This window comes from Lampetra fluviatilis, chromosome 12 (genome assembly GCF_964198595.1).
Source record: "Lampetra fluviatilis chromosome 12, kcLamFluv1.1, whole genome shotgun sequence".
Lineage (NCBI taxonomy): Eukaryota > Metazoa > Chordata > Hyperoartia > Petromyzontiformes > Petromyzontidae > Lampetra > Lampetra fluviatilis.
Genome location: NC_136286.1, coordinates 7,427,046 through 7,452,801, shown reverse-complemented (window position 1 = coordinate 7,452,801; position 25,756 = coordinate 7,427,046). Strand labels below are relative to the sequence as shown.

Here is a 25,756-nt window from a genome sequence, read left to right as displayed (position 1 = left end):
CGACAGTAAGAGCTGAGCGTAATTGTGTTTGCTTTAAGTGCCTCCAGAGGAAGGACACGTGTAACGTAAGTATGTTAATGCTATGGCTACCTTTAGACGAGACATCATTGACTATAAACGGTAAATGATCTCATAAGATGGCACTGGCCATTAGCCACAAAATAAAATTATATAAGTAGACCTCCGTTAAATAAAATATTTTTCAGTCCACCGGCCTATTGGCTTTCCAGAGCGGTATTATCTTACGGCATATGCTTAAGAAAGCAAACTCTGGCCCGGTTTCAACATTCTGGCTACAAAATAAGGACAAGTGCACTGTTGTTAATGTTTTGTACCAATAACATGATCACAATGCTCCAGAATACACATTTCAAAAAACCAAACAACATTTTTTTTACTTATTTTGCCTCTAATATTTTTTTTCTCCTCATAAAATAGCTACATCGCTCTGAATGGCACGTTTAAATCGTGCGTTAAATTTATCCTGACCTGGTTAAATGTAATAAACAATGCAGTATTAAGAGAAACACATTTTTTAATAAAGCGTAAAGACCAGATGGCTTAACTTGACCTTGTTCCAACAAACAAGAATTTGGCTTAAATATAAACGCTCACGAGAATGGCGAACATAACACCCGACCATATGCTCTTGTACAAATTTCTTGTTTGATTTTTTGCTAATTCGATTTCACGGTCTTTTCAATTCAAGCGACTCCACATGCACGGTAACTGTTACGCATATACACATATATACACATATATATAAATCAATGAAGAATTTTAGAAGGGGTGTTTTGGAATCTAGCAATGTAATAAAATAAATCACCAGCACACGTGTCGATTTCCTTGTTGTTCCATCGGGGGGAAGAAAAGAATTGGAAAAAGAAAGAGCTTCCATAAATCTAGAAAGGCCAACCTCACCATCAATTCTGCGCTTTCTATGACCTCTGCAAGCCGTTCTTTCATCAGTCCTTACGTGTCCTATGACTGAGCAGTATCGTGTCTCTTAAATTACTTTGTATTTACACTCGCACTTGTTTATTAGAGGTGGCCTATCCTATTATTTATGTGTCCGAATGTTTGAACGATAATCAGTTTCATAAATCGACTAATGGGTTAACATGACATTTTTTTTTTATTATCACCTATGTTTCCACGTGTGCTGCTGGACGGGAGGTGATGGGCGGAGCTTGGTGACATCACCGGCATGTTCCGGCTCATCACACTGGGTGTTGCATGTGCAGCCGGTTACCTGCCTTCATGAGGCAGGATATTGGGGTGGCCACCATCTTTCAAGGGCTCCAAATAAATTGTCCACAAAAGTTGATTTAAATTTGTAGTCAATTCATTGACTCGATACACATAATTCCAGCTCTATTATGTATTCATTTAAACAACGTTTTGTGAACACTACACATGCACGCATAATAATAATAATGCCCTTTATTTGCCCAGGAAAGCCTATAAAAGTGTATCAAGATAGTTTTTTTCAGATTGTTCTGCATTTAGATGTTTGGCCAATTTCATGTAAATGAGTGTTTAGCATGTGGGAGGATTGTGGACCACGCAGATCGATCCCTCAAGACAAAGGGGGCGGCACTCAACACCGTATCGAAGTCTGCAATGTACGTAGACCTGTGAAAACAGGTGGGTGTGTTCACATTATTTAAAACAATGTAACTAGTTTGTGGTTGGAACGCGTGAACTTTACTGGATACGTGCTTCACATTACAATCTGAACTAACTTGTTTGTTTCAGACAGTTTCACTGGCTTTGCCGCAGAGCAACACCCCCCCCCCCCATTGTTTAAATCAATGACAACATTACTTATGGAATATTTTTTTTCTGTTCCCCATCTTACATTGATACAAGGAATGCAGGATAACATTTGACGCAATTCAATGCGTGCCAAAATTCCTGGCTCATAATCGATTGTTTTATTCCCACGCAATGGATATCGCATGCAACTTTGAAAAGTTGAGTTTTAATCGCAAGGAGGAGCTCCACAATAACTGATTGTCTTCCGTTCTAAGAGGTAAAACAAGTGTCTGCCATATAACGGTACAAAGATTATGGGTGGAAATATATGATTCGAGATTCAAATTAAGAAATAGATTATTTTGGAGGGTGTAAACGTAATGGCCTATCGTGGCTGGAAGGGTCACATTATTCCATTGCCTAAACATAAACGAACGGGGGAAACTCCATTAATTCTTCCTAAATTAAACACTTGTATACAATTGTGAGCTCATATATTATTTTTTGCATTAATCGATTAATCAATGTGTTGTTAGACCCCGAGTATATAATTCTCATCATGACGAATGCACATCATACCTTACAACGTATAAATCATATCATTTATCATCATAACCTATAATTATATCATGCAATATCTCATATGCAGTGACGTAGTGTGGTTGCCATGGGCCCTGGCGGAAGGAATGAAACGGGAGGACCTCGCTCTCCAATGTCTCCCTCCCTTCGTTGCCCGGTACCTGGGCCTCTCCGTTCCGCAGGCGATCGGTGCAATTGCACTGCCTGCCTGCACACTCAATAGCTACGACACTATCTACGTACAATCCGTTGTTGGATGTATGTCGGAGCGCCGGGTGGCTAAAGCACAGCAAGTTGGTACAGTAGGGGGCACAGGTGGTGCATCATCCAGTCATCTCGGTCATCTCGGTCAGTCGACCCGTGGCACCTGGGTCTGCCCCGTGACCTCCTGCCAGCGGGCGTTCGACACTTCACGTGGCCTCAAGGTGCACTTGGCCTGGTACAAGCGTCGTGGTGACGTCACCGCCACTTAGTGGCGAATGGCGGTTGTTGTATGTTGAACTTCTTTAGCATCGTACGTAGCCAACTCTGCGGTGTATGGACAACAAACTAAACATGCCATGTGAGTCGTGGGGGTTCTCTGACTATACTTCACCATGCCGGTCAGTCGTCCTGTAATGCTTGGGGGCCAACACTGGGTGAAATCCCCTAAGTTCTAACAACCTCAACTCTAAACACAACAACGGTGAGAGAAAATGTGAAATACCCACAATATTCGTCATATCTCATAATGTACCCTCTGTTCAAGAAAGCAAGAGAAATCTGTAAAACAATGCAAGAGAGAGAGAGAGCTCTGTTATAATCGCATAAAATCCCTAATAAGGGGTAAACTGAATCCATTAAGCCTGGCTTGCACTCAAACTGACCCATATGGAATAGAAATGCCACAAGCTCTCCATAGCAGTTACGCATAGTGTTTAGCCAATAATCCCCATATGGTTTCATCCTACTCATTGTTTTGTGTATACGATTGACTCTATTTGCATTATCCAAAACACCATCTAAGAGCCATAGTGTGATAAACGCAGCAAAAAGGGGAATAGTTCACGAATACACACACAGCACAGTTACTTTGAGACATCAGATGAAGAGTGTTGCATAAGAATATAAATAATCATACAATTTACTTTTTTTACGAGCGTGAGAAGATTGTTCATATATTTGCGATGTTAAACAATTTTTTTTCGTCCAACGTTTGCACCTGCATCTGTGTGCAATTTGTGACTGAAACGCCAAGTCCCAAGCAATAAATTATTCAGCACAGAGACACGTAAATATTTTATGCTGGACTCCAGTTAAGTGGGATGTTCAGTGTACAGAAACAATGCGTGGAGCAAGCAGCTCTGTATGGGGCCACACACCAAAAGCCCGTGTTCTTAAATCCTTTTGATAGCAACTCAGAAATTGTATCCTCGCGTGTAATAGAACCAATTGGACAAAATCTTCTTGCGAAATTCGTCGGCTCGCTCAAAAGCGTGCAATAAAGTGACGAAGAGAGAGAGAGAAGGGGGGGGAAGATAAAAAAACATTCTCAAAATAAAATGAGTGTTCTCTTTTATCCGAACTTTTCATTTAGAAATGTCAAATCTTACACCGGCGTTAATTTGCTGCAAATATCACAGTTTGCCTTTTTCTTGTCGCTCCAATGAATGAATAATTACATTGAAGCATTTTCAAAGCTGCGCTGCCTGCAGGCTCCATTATCCTTTACGGAGCTTTAAGGCGTGCAGAATGAAAGTCACAGGCCTCATTTATTTCATTGGGTTACATTTAAACCTTTTAATTTCATGCATTATGAATGCCCTGGTGCGACACGGTCCCCTTTTGAAACAAATTAGGCAAATAAGTCTCCCACGCCCCCTCCTTTCTCCCTTTGCCCCCCCCCCCCTCTCTACCACACACACAGCACCCCGCCCCCACCCTCTGCCCCCACCACCGCCCTCTCAGCTCATCCACTCTCCAATGCCTCTTCTAGCCTTACACACTAAACCTCCTCCTTCCAACCCTACAAGTTAGCTTCATGGGCTTTTGAGTAACTGGGGCAGTTAATGTCAGCATTGCGATGATAATGCCAGAACAGCCCTGAAGGCCACGTATACCATTTCAAACCCGATGGTTTTCAAGACTTGAGCAAGACCAGAACTCGGGAGCGCCCAGAGATAAATGCGCGGGACACCTTGGTGCATTCCTCATACCGCCTCCAATTCATCTCGCCTAATGTGACAGGGGAGGGCAGGTGCCCATTCATCAGCACTTTGGAGGCCATCAAGGACCCCTCTGAGCAGAAAAGGAAGCATGAATCATTCAGCAACGTTTGTCCTGACAGATGCACGTTCTTTCCCTCCGAACTCTGTCTTAATGTCCGTCAGGAACAACAAACAGCTTGCAAGGAGATGTCAGCTTCTTCTCAAAGAATGATATTTTCAAAAGCAGCGGGACACGACAAAAGGCATCAGGTGGCGTTCTCAGAATTATTATTATTATCATCTTTCACGTGTTTAACACAGCTGCCTGGTTACACTGAGCAGAGGCCTATCAGAGAGGTGATACTATTGCATTTGTATCAGGTTCATGGGTGGGTGCCGATAGGCAACGCGTTTTTATTTATTTGTTAAAACCTGGAATATTAAATTATATAACGCGTTAAATGTCATCACCAACCTCCATGTCAAGCTTTTTTTTTTATATAATTGCACACGTGTAAATGTATAACATATCTAGCATCAGTGGGGGGGGGGGGGAACGGCAAAGTATCAGTCACTTCCGATTTAATGTCGACGGAATCCATTCATTTTCAAGAGGAATCGGGAAAGGAAAGACAAAAAGATATCATTTGAACGGCCCCCTTCTCATTGTGACAATGCTCTTCGGTGGGATTTTTCCAATCTGCTCCTGCGATGACTGATTGCCGTGCGGTTCGGCATCGGGTTTACCTCTGCAGGTATCGCTCTGGGTAAAGATCAACGCAAAGCAGTTGCCATTATTCAAGGGGCCACTTGAATGCGTGAAAGTTACAGATGGTGGCTTTAAGTAGACTTGTCACAGCCTGTGATTTATTCAATTGGGTCTGCATCTCCGAGGTCTCCTCTCTGAAAGAGCCCGAGAGATATTGTACCCCGAAAAACAGATAAGACATGCCTGGGGTCCCAGACATAGGAGACTGTATCTGGCTCCCATGGCTAATGGCCTGTGAAAAGGCTGTTAATCTCACTGACGTGTGCTTTTAATGCAGAAAAGTTGCAATTGCAAATCAACCTCGAAGGCTGGATGGGTGTACATAAAAGCGCAAATTGCACATCCGTAAATGGTACGATTAAAACAAATGTAGTGCATATGCAGTACTTCCACAACTTACCGCGGTGGAGAGCGTCAAGGTAAGTTCACGTGGTTTCGCGGCTACGTGTGTTCCACCGTGTGATCTTTTCACGTGGCGAGTAAGCTTCTAATGTGACTTGAAACCTCACCACCGCCGTGATATAGCCATGCGGCGCAATCAGAATTTTAAAGCCGCGGAACATTAAGTATTTCTTCTTAACCTTTAAATTCCCATTTGTCAATTAAAAAGTAATACATTTCAGAATGAGGAATTTCATTTAATATTTTAGGCAAAAATGTTACCTGCCATCGGACACTTCGTACAAAGCCTTAATGAAGGTATTAAGACAAATGAGTGCACCAATTTAATAATTAACACGATTCTGTCAGGAGGTGGGAACAAAACGCATAAGGAAGAGGAAATTGGGATAAAATATATGGCCATTTTATAATTAGTATATTGAATTATAGTATAGTTAAATAGAATTCTGGCATTATTTAAATGTGCTGGCATTTTCATTTCTACGTATTAATATTACACGCCTGAAAAAGTCCATTAATCTAAGCAATCAAGTTATTTTTTTAAATATTTCCCGTATCAGGGAATAAAACTACAGACATTTATCATGAAAATAACGTTAGGCAGAAAAGACTATTTGACAATATTTGCCATTGTAAGGACTCCATTCTCAATCCACTGCTTGGCAAATGCCTTTCCACAGTTGAACCTGCTCCTACAGTCGTCAGTAGAGCCAATCCATCTCACTTCTGCACATCCCAACATCGTTGCTCCATCTCCAATATCATCGGTGACTCGTGTTTCCTCTCTCCCCTGCCATTTCCCCACTGCTCTTATCTATCACTCTTATACCTTATCGTGGCAACGTCTCTTATTTTTCCTTCTTAATCGTGACTACGATGTCTCAGATTGTTATTTGTTCTATTAACGATGCTTTTATTTTCGTTTTCAGCGAATATGTTTTCAGTCCACATGTCAGCCAGTTGCGTAGCTTTGTCGACATTGTGGTCCTTGCGCAGAGAATGAAATGGGACCCCTCTCCTTGTCAAATGTTCCACCTCTGCGTAACCCAACGTCTAGGCACCTCCCATCCCTGGGCCACCCGTCCAGTTGCGCATCCTGCACAATCGATGGCTACCACACTTGCCACGCATGACCATTAAGGGTGTAATGACGCATCGATATAGATTCCACCAATAAACATCGATTCTTAATTTCACGATAACGCGTCAAATGGTGTGTGTAAGAATCGAATTTTGTTCAATTCGTATATTTTGTTTTGTACGTCACGGATTCATGTGACCCGCTCCAGCCACTAGAGGCCGCAACATTCACCACCATGAATTGTCACAATTCAATGAATTGTGTGACGGGATGGGAGGGGATACGGGGAGGGTATGATACAGTTACTCTAATAGCCAGCAGCAATCATCATGGGCAGATTTTCTTTGACACAACGTTATTATATTCATCACGACAAAGGTCAGTTTTCAAATAGCACTTCATCCTTATTTGAAGCTGGCCTGTTCTACGACTGTGGTGGTGATTTACTTTGAGTCGATGTACGAAGTACGGTGAAAAGAATGTACGGAAATATTGTTATTAATGTAGCGTGTCTTGTTGAATAACACTGTGAAAATGTCTTGTTGAATAACACTGTGAAAATGTCTTGTTGAATAACACTGTGAAAATGTCTTGTTGAATAACACTGTGAAAATGTCTTGTTGAATAACACTGTGAAAATGTCTTGTTGAATAACACTGTGAAAATGTCTTATTGAATAACACTGTGAAAATGTCTTGTTGAATAACACTGTGAAAATGTCTTGTTGAATAACACTGTGAAAATGTCTTGTTGAATAACACTGTGAAAATGTCTTGTTGAATAACACTGTGAAAATGTCTTGTTGAATAACACTGTGAAAATGTCTTGTTGAATAACACTGTGAAAATGTCTTGTTGAATAACACTGTGAAAATGTCTTGTTGAATAACACTGTGAAAATGTCTTGTTGAATAACACTGTGAAAATGTCTTGTTGAATAACACTGTGAAAATGTCTTGTTGAATAACACTGTGAAAATGTCTTGTTGAATAACACTGTGAAAATGTCTTGTTGAATAACACTGGGAAAATGTCTTGTTGAATAACACTGTGAAAATGTCTTGTTGAATAACACAGTGAAAATGTCTTGTTGAATAACACTGTGAAAATGTCTTGTTGAATAACACTGTGAAAATGTCTTGTTGAATAACACTGTGAAAATATCTTGTTGAATAACACTGAAAATGTCTTGTTGAATAACACTGTGAAAATGTCTTGTTGAATAACACTGTGAAAATGTCTTGTTGAATAACACTGTGAAAATGTCTTATTGAATAACACTGTGAAAATGTCTTGTTGAATAACACTGTGAAAATGTCTTGTTGAATAACACTGTGAAAATGTCTTGTTGAATAACACTGTGAAAATGTCTTGTTGAATAACACTGTGAAAATGTCTTGTTGAATAACACTGTGAAAATGTCTTGTTGGTAAATCCTGTAGACAACAACGTGTAGATAGTCTGTTTTGTTACTATCGAAGCGAAAATTCATCCCCTTTTACATTAAGAATATTATCAGACCACCAAACTAAAATTGGTGTGGCAATCGAAAATGTTTTTGCAAAATATAGTAATTGGTTTTTACCCTTTCAACTGGTACAAAAACTGACACTAAGCTCTCAATATTCTGATAGTGCACTGTTTTTGAGTTGTACGCCTTTAGCGTCATCTGGTCCACCACCAATGGAGACTAGGCTCTAAGAAAAGCTGTCTCGGGTGTGGACCAATCAACTTCAATGACAGTGCATATCATTATCAGAGTTGTTTCTTTTTGTTTGCATTTTGACTGCTCGTGTTGTGGTTATTGCAAACATGATGCCTTGTATAAAGGTGTCAGTTTGTGTACCAGTTGAAAGGGTAAAAACCTATTACTATGTTTTTGCAAGTTTCTTAAATCCTGCCCGCCTCTGTTCACCCAGCAGTGAAAATGGGTAAATCAGGGTCTATCGGCACGTCACGTGTACGTGGGGTAAAGCGTGGGTACTGTCACCTCCTCCAAGACGTCGGCGAGGAAGAGTCGCCCTAAACACCCCCACGAGGAGAGAGCCCCCCTCTAAGGAAGAGAGCCCCCCTCTAGGGGAGACCCGTCTGCCAGCAGTGACGTGAGCAAGCACATGCAGGGCTGCCCCTTTGTGTAAACACTTTTAATGAAGTCACTGTGACTGGTTATCAACGCGTAAACTGCAAATGACGTAAACATGCTTTACGTTTGTTATTTTATAGAATAAAGCATTTCATGAAGCCAATGAGGAAACCGTGAATGCCGTCTCTTATTGACAATGCGGTATATGCAATTCGATCGTTTAAGCCAATGAAAAGCGATATTGACTTGTTTACGCTTTAATTGCATTTGTATCATACAGTTTCATGTTTTGTTCTGTTAATTAGACATTTAATTCAATATTATCAACAATAATAAAAGAACACATATACATGCTTTTTTGTTGTTCTTAAGTGACCAAATACAAACATTCTAAACATCGCTTAATGTGTGGGCCTGTCGGTTCATTTAAGACTTGCACGAGGGGTTTAATTTCGACATGGGACTCATAACTACAGCCGAAGCGAGAGGTACGCTGCACTCGGTGTGCCGGGTACAGAAATAATTTTCCGCGTTGGCCGGCCCATGCAAAGATGCAGTCCCGCAATAGTTTCCGCGTGCTCCGGGGAGCCCCTTTGTATTTTGGCCTAATCTTCCACGCTGCTCAAACGCGTTGGACGAGATGGGAGTACCCACACTTGACCCCATCCCACAACGACCCTCATCGACGAAGCTGCGGGTCTACTCATTCACACCGCTGGGTGCCGAGAGGCGCGTGGCTTTGAAAAACTCTCCGTAGTGTTGAGGGTGGAAGCCGGTGGCCAACCATTAACACCGTGGCACAATCTGGCTTGGTCATCGTTGCACGAATCCGTGCCGAACAACATGTCACCGCCACCACCACGTTCCGACTCTGCGTTTCTGATTAAGCTGCCCTCGTGCCTGGAGAAAGGTGGCGACAGCTTGTGGTTTGTAATAATTAACTGCTAATTAACCTCTAATAAGGCACTGATTAGCAAGGCCGAGAAATCTCATTACACAAACTGGCAGGCGCTCCCCGGGGCTTAATTCACCTTTACAGCCACAGAAATAATTATCCACCATTTGTCAAGCTGAGTAATGCGCCAAGACGCTCTGCAGATTACGTCGGCATTAATGGCAATTAGTAGTGAAGGAGATCGCTTACAGGGGGAAAGAGGGGGGCTGAGCTGTTATCAGTCGTACATTGAACGTGGGGTGGGGAGAGTAGAAGTAAGGTGGGTGCAGTTTGGGTCATTAGCTTGAGCAGGCAAGTGCTGTTAACAAGCACTCGATTAAAATGTCTCGACACAAATTAAATTATCTTTTAAAAATTAATCACCGCTAACGGTAGGTATTAGCCTAGACAATGCGGCGACTCTATTAAAGCGTCATGAAATTACGCGTGCCTATTTATCAATACGTGCTTTTTAATCGTGAAATTATTTTACGAATGTGTCGTGGCCCTTAATAAAATTTCATTGCCGTGAAAGAAATAAAGTGTAAGACGTAAAAAAAAAATGATGACAAATATGGACTTGGGTGTTGTCTAATGTCAATCTGCTTGTCGCAGCAATTTCGTTGAGAATTCCATTTGTGACCGTTGACTGTCACACAGCGGTGGCGGCGGGCGCGAGGCGGCTGTGGTGCAGTTCGTCTTGCCAACTTCATGACAAATGGAAACCGCGCGCAGGCATATCACTTAAGCAGGCGATGAAATTACTTTCACTCGATGAGAGCCATCGCTGAGAAAGGAAGAAGGCCCTTTCGATGCTGCCCGGTCTGCTCGGAAGTTTAACGGACACTGCCTCCTGGAGGCCCTACGTAATATTACTGGCGGAGTGCACGCGTACTTTAGCCGCCACTGATGATGTCAAGTGTGTAATGCAAGATTACGAGTGGAATTACATCCAAAAATCATTTTATTATTTTAGCAATTTCATCATCACGCGTTAGATTCTGACTGCTTGGAAAACTTCATTTGCCAGCTGCTTTGTGTGCGCTCCTTCTATGATATTTCGGTATTTATCAATAACCTGAATTCGCCAACACACTCACTAAGGACATTCATTACCAACCCAATGCTAAGGGAGAGAGTGAGATCCGGTCTATTGCATTCTTACACTGACGTGAACAAACCGCCAGTGACTGTCACGTGGAAGACAAAAATATTTCACCGTCGGTTTAAATATTGTATCTCCGGCATTTTCATGACGGCAGATACCCGTCCGTATGGTTTAGTTCTGTGCGAAGACGCTACAATAACAAAAAGCATTATTGTGATAGCTTTTTATTTTGTGAAACATCACTCCCTGTGAACCTGTCACAAAACATAGAGCGGAGCGATCTCCATTCATCCAGTTCAATCGTTTCCTCGTTCCGAACACTTTGAGGAATTGTACAATTTAATTCCCCTCTCATCCTCTGTGCAATGTCAAGTTCTTTGGCTCAAACTCTCTCCATCCTCCTGTCCGATCCGAAGCTTCTTCATTTTGCTGAATGCCCCCACCCCCGCTCCAGTTGTCAAGCAGTATCGTTCTTTTCACCCGTGATTGTTCAAATGAAACATCTCAACTATGTAATGAGGGAATCCGATGGCAGCAAAAACGAGTCATGAGGCAAAATATGTTGAGATACTTTTAACATAAATATTGACTAAAAACTGCCGCGATGTGCGTTTACAATGATAGCGTAATGAATCAAGATGTAGCCTGATCTCTAAAGTGATATTCATAGTTTTAAAAAGCGCATATTGATGTTTAACCAAACAAAGGAGGCATGAGGAAAAATATTCAGAATATAATTTCCATTGTAAAGTAGAGATCTCAAAAGTGTGAGATGGGCTCATGCGAAGGTGCGGGGTTAATTGTTGCACTGCTCGGCCGTGGGGAATGGCGGCGGATTGGGGCTGCCTTCATCCAGCAGTGAATCGATCATGGCCGATAACATTTAAAACTGTATTTTTATCAACCAACGACAGGTGGCAGTATACATTGGTTTCTGTATGACCCAACTACTTAGCCCATCACATGCCAGTGTATATGTTAGTTCTCGTAGTTTCTTGTGCGTTACATAAATATGGGATCCTGCGATGGTTCATGCACTTGACTTGCCATCGAGAGCGGCAGTTCTTAACCTTTACTGCTGCCTTGCACCCCTTTGGTTCCCAATCGTAAACATTTTTCAAATGTTAATAAATACATGGGTTTGATTAAACAAAGTCGGGGGTTATGAGGCAGTGATTGGTTGGGTATGAGTGACGCGCGCTGACAGCGATGGGATCCTGGGGCAAGCGCGCGGGGATTGGTCAACTAAGGGGGATGCTCACGTCGAGGTCCGCATACGCTCCGTCTCCCGTGAGCGGGGGCTATATAAGGTGGTGCGCACAGGCGCATGGGGAGCGGGTGACCAGCGAAGACTGAAGACGGAGGAGGAAGAGATAGGGCCCTGCGGTACCTAGTCCCGCTGTCCTGTAGGGGCCGGGGCTCTGTGTGACCCAGAGGCGGAACCCTGGGACCCGGGGCCGAGCGTCCGTGAGGGGGCCGGCCCTTGGGACTCAGAGGTTGTGGCCCACGCCCAAGCTGGGGTGGGCCTGTAGGCTCCACGGACGTTACGGGGCGGAGTGCAGTGTGAGCCATAGTAACTACACGTGTCAAGTGAAGTGTGTGTAGTCAGAGGCATAGTAACTACACGTGTCAAGTGAAGTGTGTGTAGTCAGAGGCATAGTAACTACACGTGTCAAGTGAAGTGTGTGTAGTCAGAGGCATAGTAACTACACGTGTCAAGTGAAGTGTGTGTAGTCAGAGGCATAGTAACTACACGTGTCAAGTGAAGTGTGTGTAGTCAGAGGCATAGTAACTACACGTGTCAAGTGAAGTGTGTGTAGTCAGAGGCATAGTAACTACACGTGTCAAGTGAAGTGTGTGTAGTCAGAGGCATAGTAACTACACGTGTCAAGTGAAGTGTGTGTAGTCAGAGGAATAGTGACCACACGTGTCAAGTGAAGTGTGTGTAGTCAGAGGAATAGTGACCACACGTTGTATCGTGACAAGTCAAGGTTTAATAAAAAGTGTGCTACCCGTCAAGTGGTTTCCTGCCGTCATTCCAATACTTCACATGTGTACATTTTCCGTCATTACAAATAGTCATGTACAGCCATTTTAATGTACAGCCCTGTTGTGATGCAAGTTGGACATCTGGCCACCATCAGACCTTGGAATTTGAACTTCCCAGATCTAATGATGACGATATCTACGTGCGAGCATTCATTTCACGTGGTCACATTTTTCCTCACCAGGTGTTCCTGTATAATACAGTAGCAGTTGGTTATAAGTTCGCCTAGTATAAGCACATTACTGATATGACCAACGCATACACACATTACGCTGGTGGGGGGGGGAGGACTACGCGGCACTGCAATCAAGCTTGAAAATCAGGAGAAAGACACACTAAAATTAAATAACCTAGTAAAATATCGAAATGTAATGTAATGCAACACAGAGAGTCGGTCAACACACAATTAACGCATAGCCCGGTTGATTACGTATTTCAAAGATTGCTAAGTTATCATTTAAGTGTGAAAATTCCAAAGAGAGGACACAGGCAGAGAGAACAAATAGCCAGAGAGAGAAAAAAGATAAGCTTATAACTTCCCCGTAGAAGTGGTTCAATCTTAATTTTGGAGCTTTCGTGACTGCAGGAATTATTCTTTGGTTCTTTCGGTTAAGTCACGAACCGTGAACAGGACTGTTGATACAACCACAATACTTCTGATATACGCACACCTGGTCTTGCTAGCAAAGGGAGAGGTTGCTCATATACAGATTCTACTGTCATAATAATGTAAAGTTCTTTGTCAATCCACTGCAGGATGACAGTCGTTAAAGGGGTTGTTTGACCATACTTCACCACGCTCGTAATGTCTGGCTGTTGAAGGGGGTGCTCAGGATTGGTTCAAACATCACCACTGATGTGAGTCGTGGCAGGGAATCAAACTGCAGTCTCCGGGTTTATATTGCGAACCGTGAACAATGGCACTACCCAACTTGTGTTCAGCCCTCCACATAATTCTGCTCACTAGATGGCATCATATCACAATCTGTGACATTCCGCTTCCATTGAAAGTTCTCGCGCTGTTTCAATTGCGAGCCATTGTACATTCCATGACGTGAGCCAAAGCGGCTACAACAACATGTTAATCAATTTATATATTTTTTTTAAAGTTTCCTTCATGAGCTTCGTTTTCGGGAAGCATACGTTGATGGATTGTTAGATTTAAAAATATATATTTCTTACGGTTTTCACATCACAGTTCGGAGAGAAGAAACTCACATCGACACGCACAGCGTCAGCGGCGTGGCCATCGAGTGTGCAGGCCGGCGCAACTGCGCTGAGGAGCCCACAGACCAGAGGGACCCTGGTGCGGAATTACGAAGGAGAGGGGACAATGAAGACAGTGGGCCCCCATCTCATTCCTTGCTCTAGGGTCCAGGCGGAACGACGCTGCACCCACACTGCATGGGGCACCCTTCACTTTTCTGATAAGACTTGGAAATTCTTAAAACAAACGAGCGTACCTTATCACGATGCAAAATCTACGAGGCAATTTAGGCATTTGTTTTAGAAAGCCTGGCTACAAAAAGCAACCAAACTGGAAAGATCATGCAAAGCCTGAGTGCGATGAGACCTCAAACAAAATCTTCGGCATTACATTGCACTCACATCCAGGGTTGTGACTGTGACTCACCCAATCGTTATCATCACCATCAACGTCATTCGCAGTTGTTCATCTACGGCTGGATGAAGGCCACCCACGCCATTGCCACCCCTCGCTGTTCTGCAACGCCACAGTCCATCTCACTTCTGCACATGAGCTACTCTAAAAGTCCATCTCACTTCTGCACATGAGCTACTCTAAAAGATCCATGTCTGCCGTGGCCATTCCTTCTTCGTGGATTCTCTCCTATGGCTGTCATTCTAGAGGCCCCCATCGTGCCTAGCAAGCTCACTTCATCATCTCTCTGATTTGCAATTGTTCACCGACACATCTGCTCCTCTTCCTGTCTCACAGCGTAATTCTGAGTATGCATTTCTGCACGTGCACATTAAATACAATTATCTTAAGTTGCTCACATGAAAGAGAAATGCAAACATTAATAGTTACAGCCCTGCACACCGCGCATCATTTAACTTTGAACGCGGATGCCTTAGTCCAGGCTATAAGATGCCCCGGAAACTCAGACGCACATCAAAACTTGTAACCCATTGCCAATAAAGTTAAACATGCCGACTGGATTATAGGACACACATCCAAATTTTTGCTTTCAAATACATAGGGGGGAAAGCGCGTGCTTAGTTCTGTTTTTGTCATCCTGAGTCAACGCTGATGCGGTAAGCTCGTGTGGTAGAGAGAGGGCTTCTCGCAGTCCGGTTAACTGCGCAGTTGCAGTGTTGGCCGCTATGTTCGTCGAGTCAAGTTCCGTGCTAAATAACTATTTGGGAAATGTGGTTCTTGGCTCGATGCCTCTGAATATTGCTTAAAGTAAGGCAGAGGAGCCTGAATCGTTGTCATCATGAACATCAACCATGCTCAATCCACTGGTGGATGAACGACAACCTCAACGTATCGTTCATAGAGATTGTTTGACCGGACTTCACCATGCTGCTCAGTGTGGATTGACGAAGCGGCAGCCAACGCTGGTTCAGAAATCACTCTCCACTGATGTTTGCCGTAACTGGAGAAAAAAACCTCGGATCGCTGTGTTCATTGTGTAGTAGGCGAATCACCGTGTCCCCTGAATACTTCCTTCATGAAGAACCAAGCATGACTGAATGTGCTCAAAAGATTCGTTTTGCTTCGATGTTTTACAGATTATTAAACATGTTTCTCTAAGCAAACATATCAATTACATAACTAAAATAAATGCAAACATAACTTATCTTTATACAGTACACCAGAATTGAGCTGAAGCCACATAGGTGACACAATTAAACATGCAAACTTTAACGAATAACAACAAACAAGATCTTGTGGTTTAAAATCCCCCCCGAGGTTGCAGGATGCCATATGAAATATTGAGTGCGGCATATAAAAGCTTTATTAGGCTTGTGACACATTGAACAGACGAATCTGTGATTTTAACCTTTCATCCTGTCTTCAATTATTTTACCGTGTATATATATATAATAAATATATTAAACGCCTTCTCTAAATGCACAAATGCCATTGTGGTGTGGGGTTTTCTTGACCAATGCCAAGGTCAAGCAGTGCCCAGGAGGACAACCAAGGTCTCTTCCTGACTGGGGTAGCACGCAGAGAATGGAAGGTCGTATACCCCCATTGCTTGAAAAGGAATTATTTATCGTGTAACCTTTAAGCACAGAATGGGAACAGCTGGTGAGCACGACTGTAAGCTGTTTATTTTTAACGACGTGATTGGATAATTGGGAAGAATTGTCATTTGGTCACGTTTCGTAATGAGAGTGACAGCCTAGTGGGTGCTAATTAGCCCAGCGATTGAAATAAACCTCGCTGGGGGCAGGGGATGGGGGGGGGGGGCTTAATTTTAGTGATGCCCCCTATGGATAATCCATGGGTTATCGTTTAATTAGGATCATGAGCTTCTTTTTCCCAACCCCCCCCCCCCCCCCCAATAATTTTTTGGGAGAGAAAAAAGAATAAGCTATGACCTTGGTATTGCATTTCAATGAGGCATCACTTTAGCGTTTTCAGGTGATGAAATAAAGAAGGTAGGCTTGCACATTTTTATTTTATCAAATAAAGTGTCGGAAAAAGCCGTGACCTCGCAGCCAAGGCACTAATGTTTAAAACAAAACAAGAAAAAACACAACGCTGATTTAATGGATGGCTCGGAGCCATGTATGGTAATCATATCGTTCTCATGATTTCTAGTGTCGGAGACACCTTAGAAAAACTAAAAAACACGTTTGGTTGGGAATTGTGTTAAGCAACATTTTTGGCATGAAGAGCATCTCACTGTCCAGTAACAATATTGGTTTGTTGTGCATTACGTGAGGTTTTTCCTCGACCGTACCTGCGTAGTGAGCCTTTATCATTATTTTATTCAATAGAGGCAATTCCAACATCATCCTAATTCGTTGTGATCAATATTCTGCAGGATGAAAGCCTCCCCAAGAATTTGTAAATTTTCACAATCCTGCAAGAATTATAATCTGCATAGCAACTGAATAAGAGTCGATTCCATTGCTCCATCTCGTCAGTGGACGTGGATGCAGAAGCATTCCAACCCATGGCTGCCGCTCTCCATCATAAGCCTTGCCCATCCGCCCTGAGCAGTTCAAGTGACATGCCCTGCCCAAGCCAATTTAACATTTCTTAACAGTTTTAATGAAGTCATTCACATGCATATACTTCTTCCTAGCGTTGTTCCCGCTGTGGCGCAGGGTCCGCTTTTCGGCATTGTCTGCTCCATTTGGCTCGGTCCAGGGCATCTTCAGGGGATGCGTTGACCGTCTTTATGTCTTCCTTTATTCGATCCATCCATCGCTTCTTCGGACGTCCGCGTGGACGGCGGCCCTCTGGATCAATACGCGTGGCAGTCTAGGCCACTGATGACTCTTCACTTCGCATCACGTGGCCGTACCACCGAAGCCTTGCCTCAAGCATCTTGTCCGCAATGGGGGCCACACCAAGTCGTTTCCGAACGTCTTCGTTCATGACACGATCCCATCGAGTGAGTCCGAGGCTCCATCTGAGCATCCTCATCTCCATGGTGTGGAGAGCTTGTTCGTGTACAGTTGTGGCTGGCCAGCACTCGGATCCATAGAGTGCCACCGGTCGGACGATGATCTTGTAAATTTTTCCCTTCAGCCTATCCGGCATTTTCCGATCACAGAGGACTCCGGTGACTTGCCTCCACTTCATCCATGCCGCATTGACTCGTGACCTCACATCAGTCGTGATGCTACCATCTGAGCTGATGGTGGAGCCCAGGTACTTAAAGTCCGTCACTTTCTTCAGATCTTCTCCGTCAATGCTGATGGTGCCGTCGGTTTGGGGGCCACACTCAATATACTCCGTCTTTTTGATGTTGAACCTCATCCCGTTTTCGTCCAAACGTTCCTTCCACAGGCGCGTTTGTCTTTCCACTTCTCCTCTCTCTTCATCTGAGAGGAGGACGTCATCCGCGTAGAGAATTGACCATGGCAGGGGCGTGTGCAGGTCGGCAGTGATCGTGTCCATGCACAGGATAAACAGGAGTGGTGACAGGGCCGATCCTTGGTGCACTCCAACGCTGATGGGAAATGGCGGTGATATGCCCACTGCACACCTGACTGCACTGGTGACGTTCTTGTATAGGAGTTGCACCCAATGCACGTAGGTTTCAGGGACTCCATGGGATCGAAGCGAGTGCCAGATGAGGTCGTGGGGGACCCTGTCAAATGCCTTTTCAAGGTCGAGGAACGACACGTGCACAGCTTTGTTCTTCTCTCTGTGCCTCTCCAGCAGGAGCCTCATGCATATACGTTGGTTGTAAAGTAACAGAAGAAATATGTGACGTGGTACAAGAACTCACATATTTCCCGAGCGTCACATTACATGGAGGCCAGAAAGATGTATTCTCCATGTAACATTCCTTGACATTAAACAAAAAAAATCCTATAGATTTCCTGGTAAAGTTGTCTCAATTACACAACCGTTTAATTTTAACCTTTGATGCTTTGCAGATTATTTATGTATGAATGCTGAACTTATTATGTTGACAACATGAATACACTCGCTCTGTCTGGAGCTGGGTGTCAGGATAAGTATCGTAATGATGGTCTAACGTAAATGAAAGTTATCGTTTAAAGTTCTGTTGTTTTTATTAGGAACTTGCCCGAGAGAAAACCAGCCAAAGTTATCACAGGCCATGTGGCATCATCTCATGGTGGAGCTCGGCCTGGTAACGTTGTTACAGAGCGAATTAAATTATTCCGAGGACAAACACACATAGAAAATGGTACTAAAAACAAGAATATGCATGTGTTTTCTTCGTCGTGCATTATTAACCACTTGTAGCTTTCGGAATGTTTTAAATTAAAAAACCCCAACAATAATTGGTAGAATTGCCAAAACATTTTCTGCGCAAGACCCTCCTGAAAAGAAGCCACAGGACTCGGTGAGGTTTTCCCTCCATAAAGGACGAACATTGTTATTCTTATATTGTTATAATATTATTATTGGCAGCATATGTGAAAACCTACTGCAGTTACAAGTGTTAGCACAAAGTGCACACTAAAGAAAATCCTTCATTTGGATGGAGAAGAAGGTGGCCTCATCAAGCAGTCAGTGTGCTTCTATTGTATGGTGAACTTAAAAAAACGCATGAAAGAATATTTGAATATATGCGCTGAGTGCAAAGTCAGTTTGACATTTGTTTTTACTCTTAAACATTGAAGGAGGACAATAAATTGGGAGCCAAATTTGCGTACGCCATTTCTGCTGGAGCTAATGACATGCTGGCTCAATAGAGCTCCCTCTCACAGCGGGATGTGCATTTGCATTTTAACATTCGTGAATAATGAATCCACTTTCCATTACGCCCCGTTGGAGCCCCTGTCAGGGCGCGTTGCCACAGCACAATCAACCGAGCTTAATTATTGTTATGAAAGGCATCTGGTTGAAGCAAATTAAATCAAAGTGTCCTATCGATAGGAAATTAATATCCACAGCAGTGTTTATTCTGCTCTTTTTAAGCCATCGCATGCACGCAACAAAAGTTGAGGTGAAATACTTTGGAGAAGAAGAAGCAGGAGCTAACAACCTACTGTGGTAACACATTAAAAAGATAATTAAATCCAATGTTTTTTTTATTATGTCAGAGGCAAGATTTCCCTGGAGAGAGCCGTATTATGCAACGCAAGATATAAAACATTCAGCACACTTGCGCCTTACAGATAATTGATGGATTTCAATTCATGACTGATTATTTTTACATTCTTCTTGAGAACCGCCACCTTTCAGCCAATTTTTTAGAGCAACATGAGCCATCATGCCCAAGCGGGAGAGAGTGCGTCAGTGTTTCAGGTCCGCCGATGGATTTCTCGCCTCCTCTAGGACCGATATCTTGAAATAAGACATCCCCGATGACAATAAAGTCATACACTCATCGCGGGCGTTGAATGGGCCACTCTTCTGCTGCCTGCATGGGACACTTTCACGAAAGTTGAGAGAGTTTATGCATTAGCGCTCTCTACACGTTCCTCCTTCCATCCATCTGCTCACGGTGGGGGGCCGGGGGTGGGAGGTGTGGGGGGATGTTATGGGGGGAGGAGGTGTGGGGGGGCATGGTGGGGGTTGGAGGTGTGGGGGGGCATGGTGGGGGGGAGAAGGTTATGGTGGGGGCATGGTGGGGGGGGAGGAGGTGTGGGGGGGCGGAGGTGTGGGGGGGGGCATGGTGGGGGGGGGAAGGAGGTGTGGGGGGGCATGGTAGGCAGGAAGAGGTGGGGGGGGGGGCATGGTGGGGGGGGAGGAGGTGGGGGGGGCATGGTGGGGGGGGGAGGTGTGGGGGGGGAGGAGGTGTGAGGGGGCATGGTGGGGGGTGCGAAATACCTCTCGCAACGATGATTCCAATCTAAATCAAACTTTATTGTAAAGCCGTGCTGCTATTCGGGACTTAATTAATTTAAAACTAGTCAATTTGTTCACAAAGACTTTGCTAAAAACTCGGAAACACAAACCAGTACTAATTATCATGAATTACTGAAACATTGACGCAAATATCCATTGATGAATCATGCCACGTGATTAAGATAAATGTCAACTTTGTTCTCTAGACAGACCAGGTGTCTATCTTTCATTTTCAAATAAAAACATTCCAAACAGAGCTCTATTCTACTCTTTCCCACCTCCATCTCATTATTTTGATCCTTGCCCGCTATTAATAATTTCCCTGCATTTAAATACTGTCTAGACATCCAGCTGTATACCTTCAGCAATTATTTTCTTTCGTTGCGCCAGCTCGCAGTACGTGTCTTTGATTTGCTCATGTGCATCCTTAGCCCATGTCATCATCGCCTTCTTTGTTAAAATTTTCAAACATTTCCTGCCGCTCATCAACGGTGGTTGTCATAACCAACTTATTTCACGAGCGAATGTCAGATTGGTGAATATGTTAACCATTTACCTTTCCTTCTCCAACAACAGGACCCTGCGGGGTGGGCTGGTAGGAATAATACTTAGTACCGGTACAGGGATATCGACCGGGTATAGAGGAGTTAAAAAGAAAATTATTTGTGCATGGGGGGTGAGCGATGACGTCCACACCCCCCTCCCCACTGACCCGCGCGCCCACAGAGCAATGACGTCCACACCCCCCTCCCCACTGACCCGCGCGCCCACAGAGCAAGGATTGCAACAGGCGATGTCATTGGCTGCGCCGGATGCGACGGCCATCTTGTTTAGTTCATTTAGTTCACGGATCGCAGGGGGAGCGGGCGGCCATCTTGTCGGACAGACGGACAGTCGGACGGACGGACGGACACATTAATCTATTGGTGGTCTGGTCCACTTCATTCCTACCAGTATAATTGTTCACAATATATATTCTTGTGTCGCTGTGAATTGTCATGGTAAAAGAGTATACAAAACAGGACCCTGTGGGGTGGGCTGGTAGGAATAATACTAATACCGGTACTGGGATATCGACCGCACACACACGCGCACACACACATGCACATACGCGCACACACGCACATACACGTACACACGCACACACACACACACGCACACACACGCACGCACGCAAACACACACGCACACACACACACACGCGCATACACACGCACACACATACACACACGCACGCACGCGCACACACGCGCACACACACACACGCACCTCTCACCTGCAAGGCAGCGGTCGCCGCTTTTCCTCCCACATCTCTCGTCGCGGCAGCTGTAACGATGGTGCAAGTTTGTTTTTATCATCAATTCCTCCTCCACCCCTCCCCGCCACTGTTCACCCACCAGAATAAATGAGTTCGCCCATAGTCAGTCGATCAAAAAGTTTCGCCGTGAGGCGCCGGAAGCGACGGCCATCTTGTTTAATTCACAGATCGCAGGGGGAGCGGGCGGCCATCTTGTCGGACAGGGTCATGCCAAGTGTTTGCAGTAGGGGGCGATGTTGATACACGGACGGACGGACGATATAATCTATTGGTGGTCTGGTCCACTTCGTTCCTACCAGTATAAACTTACCCTGACTCTTCACAGGAAAGTTTTTTAATCAGTGCATGTTACCTGCCACAAGAGAGAAACCTGGACTCTGGGAAAAGAATGTGGAACAAAAACTAAACTAAATGTAAAGCATGGAGCGATAAATGTGGAGCATTATACTGATAGACTGAAAACAGAACATATGGATCAGAAAACCAATGACAATTAGAGGTATCATATTGGCTCTTCGGAAGAGAATGTGGACTTCGGCACGACACTTTGCAAGACGAGTTGACGGCCGGTGGACGAGACGGGTGATGCAATGGCAAACAAAGTAGCGATCGCGATTAAGAAGATACCTGCTGCAGAGATTTTGGGGATATTTTTGTTCAGAAGTAGATAGCACATGGCTGGTGAGGATCATTCAAACCACGTACCTCGAAATATCCATTGTTGAGGCAAAGCCCTAACACAAGCATTTTTGGGTTAGTTGTTAGTCCATGAAGAAAAGTTTTTTGGCATGGCTTCAGAAAGCACCTTTATCGCTGAGACATGTGGACGGGGTCAATCTAACATTGTGTTCCCATCACCGTGACACAGTAAACGTGGCAAGGTCCAGTGGTGGTTCGTGGCTCCAACACAGTCCACCTCGGATATTTAGTATTTAAGCGGCACTCACAGATGGACTAATTGATCATTGGAACCCAAAGGCAACGTGGAGAAACTGTGTGGGCAAGGAAAGCTTAATTTTGGAGCTTTCGTGACTGCAGGAATTATTCTTTGGTTCTTTCGGTTAAGTCACGTCTAAAGATAAAATAATAAATTAAATAATAGCATATTACGACGTTTTGATTGCAACACAAGCAATCATCATCAGGCATAAGAGAAATAGCAACAACAATCTAACTAGAAAACTATAGACAGACATACAAGCAGACAGACATCACAAGGACACACAGAGAGAGGACACATATCGGCACAAAGAGAGAGGTCGTTTCTGTGGGCTAGGAAAGCCCATCTGACACAGAAAGCGCCGACGACCGATCCATTACAAGTTATTGGATTCCAGTATCTCAGTGGGTCTCTGTGTGAGTCTCTGGGTCTCGATGTGATTCTTTGAGTCATCGACTTCCATGGTGTATACGTTGTGAAGAGTGAACCCACAGAGCCAGTGTTATAGCTTTTATCCGGAGCTGTTCATGAAAATTACTTAATAATTTATCAGTGAGCAGAGTACATATAACGAATATATTATATAATGTCTTAACTTGACGGTAACTTGTGAGATGCATTATATACCAAAATAATCAATTCACAATCATTAACTTGCCTCTACATCTGTTGTAGGACTTACAAATATAGTTAAAAATGTAACAATATTTAAAAATGCATCTCACTGGATCGAGCAGTGGGAAAGCGACTGGCGCACTCTGCTCTGAAACTTGCACTCTTCACAAAACCGACATTGATCAGCATGGTGAAGTATGATTAAACAAAACCCCATGACCAAACACTGCATAAGAAGGCCTTCATCCAGCAGTGAATTTACAAAGGGCTGTAAAATATTTATTTAAATAAACAAAAATACACAAAAAATTACACGCACGGTTTTCGTTCCTACTGGGCATCTGTGAAAAGAGCTTCATAGCTCTCCGGATTCCTCTAGTGTAAATAACGATTCTGAATAAAATATAAAAAATTATGTTCTATTCAGAGGTGCTGGCAACCACAGGCAAGTGGGAAGGCAGCCAGAACCATCGCCAACAATATCTCGAGTTCTGTGGCCTAATATTGAGATTTCTTTGGCCAATTTTATTTTTGAGTTTTGATATGTTGGAGAAAAAGGGAGTACGAAGGAGAGTTAACACTATACCCACGTAAAGATGGAAAGAGATTGAGATGATTAATCCACTTGCCATATCGCCATCGCCTTCCAAGCCAGGGTATGGCAACATCGATGGCCACGGGAAGAGTTTCCTTGACCTTTGTCCAATCCACCAACCTTTTGCTGCTACTACAGTGTTGGTTCACGAGCCATGTGCATAGCCACCACCGCCCCACAGTAAGTCAACGATTTATACAACGATTCATTCAGAATAGAATAGTGTTGTCTTTCCCCGCACCTGCGATTAGCGCAGTTGCATACGTACGGTGCGAAAGAGGTTCAACATACATGCAAATATCAAATGTAAAATTCGTGCTTACTTTTTGCATGCAATCTCCAAGTATAATAGTGACTATTTAGAATTTATATAGCGTCTAAATATCTAAGCATTTCAAGATGCTGTAGGGGGCATGCCTGTAAACATGAACAGCACATTCTGACGAAAGTAAACGATGAAACCGAATCAAAACAAAAACACGAGTTGGGCAGAAGAAGCAGAAGGCATAATCCCACGCAGACGCCGAATTATACTGTGATGTGCGATTAATGAAGGCAACGCGATCTCTAATTCATTGCGGCCAGGAGAAGAATGGGTGGGGTGACGATCAGGATGGAGATTGAATGGCAAAGAGGTGGGGTTAATTGTGCAGTTATTCGGACATAACTAGTCAATAGCAGAGGAGGAGGATCTAAGTATGGACTTCTGGGTAGGAAGTCAGCGCTGTAGACAAGTAGGGGAAGAGCACTCTGAACAACGGAGGCAGTAGAGGAGACAGAGCGAGATCCTTTCGCGCTGTGGTTCCCAATATTTATGCATCCGTGGACCACGCATGGGCCTCTGTAGAGTCTCAAGGACATGCTGTTGACCACCGAGCAGGAAACGATGGCGTTTTGTGAAAACAAAACATCTGCAACATGTCTGTAGACCACGTCCCACTGCCCTCTGGAACAACGGGTTCCACGAGCCACAGGTTTGGAACCACTGCTCTAAGTTATGGACCCAGATCAAATACTCGAACGTCGTTGTGCCACCCAAGATGCCAAATGTGTTGGTTGTACCAACACATTTAAATTTCCACTAAATGCGAATCGTGCAAAAACATTTGTTATCAGCACAATCCACTTTCGCTAAATATTTCGCCATTTCTTAGCGGCACCTAATAATGCTCTGACTCATGGACTACTCTGTAAAGGGGGAGGGAAAGTTATTTTAACAGGGTTGCATGTTTCTCTGCTGAAATCTCATTACCGGACACCTGCCATCGAATGGGCAGGTTTAATAATAGCTTCATCATCCGCCATTTCAAATCCACCACTGATGGAGGTCTCACCTTTTCTGATGGCAATGTCTCTGTAGTCTTGTCGAGCGGCAATCCATCTTCCTCTCGCACCTGTCGTGATTCTGGGATAAATGCACAAATGATATTCATGACTGTGGACAACAGTGCAGCTTAATGTGAATTAGCGTGTCATGTTATGGTGTCAATGTATTCCGCAACACTGAACCACCAGCTGGCAACATTGTTCCATGAGTATAACTATATACATACACTGAATGTTTCAATGTGTGCTATTAAATCATATTGTATAAAAGCTGAATGATGCCATTAAGTTGTTTAACATTCAATGAAGAACCTGAGGTTAATTATACATGATGGATGCATGTCCCTGCAGTCAACTACTTTGTATAAAAAAAATGATGCAAATTTGTCCATCTATTTTTAGCCAACTATTATACAAGTGAGTTAATTTTAGGAATTGTCTTCAGTGGGGGGTAACATGACTGAACTCTCTTTGGGTCATAGCAATTAATTTCAGGGTTAATTGCTTGTTAAGCAGATGTTTTTTTTTAGAACCCTG

The 25,756-nt window shown here is 43.7% G+C and overlaps 1 long non-coding RNA gene across 1 annotated transcript in view; it reads right to left on the bottom strand.

Moving 5' to 3' along the window:
• LOC144935120 (uncharacterized) overlaps positions 1-25,756 on the bottom strand; it is a 154,292-nt gene that overhangs the window by 76,046 nt on the left and 52,490 nt on the right. Inside the window, exon 2 of the long non-coding RNA XR_013637267.1 lies at positions 25,228-25,298. This is a non-coding gene — a long non-coding RNA (uncharacterized LOC144935120). The remainder of the gene's footprint in view (positions 1-25,227; positions 25,299-25,756) is intronic.